The 3,894-nt window shown below is 45.1% G+C and overlaps 1 pseudogene; it reads left to right on the forward strand.

The window, feature by feature from the left end:
• Nucleotides 1–651: 651 nt before the first annotated feature.
• On the forward strand, nucleotides 652–1,202 carry LOC147001846 (T-cell receptor alpha chain V region CTL-F3 pseudogene; annotated as a pseudogene).
• Nucleotides 1,203–3,894: the final 2,692 nt, after the last annotated feature.

The raw sequence follows: 3,894 nt of genomic DNA on the forward strand, positions 1-3,894 counted from the left end.
ACAGAATTCCATCAGGAAAAGGTAAGTGGCCATTCCCACCTGTTTCCTTCAAAAGTGCAGCTCCTGGTCCATAGACATGCTCCACTGAAGGCCGCATACCCAAGAGTAGATGGGCAACATAACCTGTAACACAAAACGATGTGGTTTGTTTTAGAAAGGGCTTGAGGACATATAACTGGGTTAGACTGGAAAGAGCAGATGAATAAAATTAAACGTCATTGCACAACATTCTCTAAGAACTAAGAAAATGAGAAAAAGTAGATAAATTTTATCAGAGGTATATTTGAGTGTGTATACTCTTTTATGTCCACTCGACACTAAATACGGTAGGATAAAAATGAGTCAGTGACACTAGTGATTTCAGACATCTGCTGGAGACTTGAGACCTGACTCCTTTGGGTGAGGTTCCAAGTTTATAGACAACATGCTGTGCTGTGCAGACATCTGTGGTGCAGGTTGACGGGAAATCAGCAGAGGGCGCTGCCCCTTCAGATGTGGTTAACATCTCATTCAGGTGGTGACTTAATGTGACAGACTCACTGTGCAGACAGAGGCCCTTGTCTGTGAGTGAGGAGTCTGAGGAGCTCCTGCAGGAGGATTGCCCTGTGAGATTGGTGCACTCAAGGACCAAGTGTCATTTCTTCCATGAACATGCGTCCTGACACCTGCTCAGTTCTCGTGCTCCTCCTAATGCTCAGTGAGTCACATTGTATTCTACGGGTTAATGACATCATTTTCTTACAACTCTGGCAGTCTTTAGTGTTCCTCCTCACATAAAAAATTAATTCCTTCGTATTTACATGTTTATTTAGTTAATCATTCTTTTTTATTATTTATTTTCAGGGAGGAGCAATGGAGATGGAGACTCAGTGACCCAGACAGAAGGCCTGGTCACTCTCACAGAAGGGTTGCCTGTGATGCTGAACTGCACCTATCAGACTATTTACTCAAATCCTTTCCTTTTCTGGTATGTGCACTATCTCAATGAAACCCCTAAGCTACTCCTGAAGAGCTCCACAGACAACAAGAGGACCGAGCACCAAGGGTTCCACGCCACTCTCCATAAGAGCAGCAGCTCCTTTCATCTGCAGAAGTCCTCAGCGCAGCTGTCAGACTCTGCCCTGTACTACTGTGCTTTGAGTGACACAGTGAGGGAGACTGCAGGGGAAGCTGCATATGAACCAAGGGTGCAGGAGGGCTGAGGGGGGAGGCCCTGAGAGGGAGGCGATGTGCTTTCATTAAAGTGGTGCTTCCCTTGCTTCCTGAAAACACCAACAAATCGCAGATCAAATTCTTACAAATGTAGGTATTCTGACAGGATAGGATGGATGTCAGTGCTAGAACCCAGGCTTTGACCCCCAGAAATAATGCACTCTCTCTAAGTGCAGGTTCTCTGCCAGCAATCATCTCCAGGGAAATCCTAACATGGGATTAAGTTCGTCCAAGATTCTTACAAAATCAACTGATTTAAGTTTTCCAATAATCTTCTGATATTATCCTACAAATTTATAACACATGAAGAACATAGACTCTAGCTTTCAAAGTCTGCTTCAGTCTCACGCCTTAAGTTATTTACACTCTTCCTCTCCAAGGTCCATGTTCCAGTGAGTTCCACCTCATTTCCTGACTCAGTTTCTTGTCTATTGCTGTGAAGAGACAACATGATCAAGACAATTTACAAAAAGAGCATTGAATTGAGGGCTTGATCACAATATAAGAGGGTGAAAAAATTGTGGTGGGGAATGTAGCAATCAGTCAGTCAGGTAGGCAGGCAGGCAGGCAGGCAGGCAGGCAGGCAGGCAGGCAGACAGACAGGCAAGCATGGATTTGAAACAGTAGCTAAGGGCTTACTTTTTATCACAAACAAGCTGGGGGGGGGGGGGGGCAGGGAATGAGAGCGAGAACTGGGCCTGGTTTGGGCTTCAAGGTTCCAAAGCTCACCACTAATAACATGCCTCTTCTGACAAAACCACACCTCATGATCCTTCCTAAACAGTCTACCAACTGGGAACAAAACATTCAGATGTTTGAGCCTGTGAGGCCATTCTCTTTCAAACTACCATACTCCTGAAAGTCTTCATTTAGTGAAGGTGCTCATGAACTACTGCTGTTGGAGCTTTCAGCATGATGCCCTGAGAGGGAGCCCCTTCCCTCCTTCCCTCCTTCCCTCCTTCCCTCCTTCCCTCCTTCCCTCCTTCCCTCCTTCCCTCCTTCCCTCCTTCCCTCCTTCCCTCCTTCCCTCCTTCCCTCCTTCCCTCCTTCCCTCCTTCCCTCCTTCCCTCCTTCCCTCCTTCCCTCCTTCCCTCCTTCCCTCCTTCCCTCCTTCCCTCCTTCCCTCCTTCCCTCCTTCCCTCCTTCCCTCCTTCCCTCCTTCCCCCCTTCCCCCCTTCCCCCCTTCCCTCCTTCCCTCCTTCCCTCCTTCCCTCCTTCCCTCCTTCCCTCCTTCCCTCCTTCCCTCCTTCCCTCCTTCCCTCCTTCCCTCCTTCCCTCCTTCCCTCCTTCCCTCCTGCCCAGTTCTACACATCATGCAGGAGGGAGCTTGGTCATAAAAGACTATCAAGAAAGCTCTCCCCATTAATGACCACTCTCTTCTTCCATTACACCTTGATTGAATCCTGACAACCTGGTGTAGTCACTCACCTGGGATTTGGATTCTCTAATAATTCTTAAGGATGGGAAAGGAGGCCAAGGTTTTGATTCTTCTCAATTTTCTAAACAAAATGCTAATTTAAACTAAAATGTTCTAGTATTCATATTTATCTCTTCCTAAAGGAAGAAAGACCTGAAATTTAAAAAATAAATAAATAAAACACAACCATTGTGTGTCTTAAGAGAGACTCAGTTCTAAATACAAAGATCAGCAAAGAAGTGTGTGCTATCTTACTGCTTAGGGAGCACAACGGAATGTCAAATTGCATTTCTAAACTCCAAAAGCTATTCCTAATGGCACAGCACAGAGCAGGATCTCTCAGATGACAGCCTGTTAAAACTGGAATAAATGCTAAATCTAATAAAAGCCCCAGAGTCAGGCAAGTGAACCCTCCTTTCAAGTTGTTGGCCAGGGGGGTTTCAAGAGCTTCTTCCAAATGAAATAGATGAAATGGGCTATCACCACTGCCGTTGACTGCCTCATAGAACTTGAAGGTAAGACCAATTTTCTTAGGACTCCATGTACATCAGACATAGGACTTGGAGGAATTTAGCTAGAACTGACCTGAAGACTCTGCCATGAATATGAGTTTTCATAGTGTACAGAGGTGCTCTATAAGACTCCATGGGAACCAAACAAATGACCACCATGTCATTATATCCACAAGGGTGTAATAGCAGCACTTCCATATTGGAAGAAACTAATACATGTCCTATTAGACTTAAGGTCTGTTCAATAACAAGGAACTCTGGCCCACTACTGTATATCCAGTTAAATACCCATAGCTGAGAAGGTCATATACCCTAGAGGAGAACCCACTACAGCTTCTTTCCTAAATCAGTGTAGCTTCTAACTGTGTTCTAAATATTTATAATTAACACAGAGATGAATATAGTTCTCACCCCTCATCAAAGAACTTTCATTTTGAAGCAGTTGAAGCCTCTACAGCGATGACAACTGATCAGAAAGCAGGGAGTAAGTGGCTGTGAGGTCTCTAGTCCCAGTTGTGTCCCAGAGTCCCTTATCCAGATGGACTCCAGGTATCTAGCCTAGAGGTGTGATCACATGGCAGATTCTTGAGTTTTAAATTGTGTTAACAAAAGTAAAACATTTTGAAGACTGTCCTTCACCAAATACCCCTCAATTCTGATTTCATTCACCAGGTGGTGGTGAAGTGGCCATAAACATGTTTTGGACCCAGCTAGGATGCATGGCTGAGTTGGCCATATTCATGTGACCCATGG

This window comes from Mus caroli, unplaced genomic scaffold (assembly GCF_978045245.1).
Source record: "Mus caroli unplaced genomic scaffold, Mus_caroli_1 scaffold_12, whole genome shotgun sequence".
NCBI classification, from domain to species: Eukaryota; Metazoa; Chordata; class Mammalia; order Rodentia; family Muridae; genus Mus; species Mus caroli.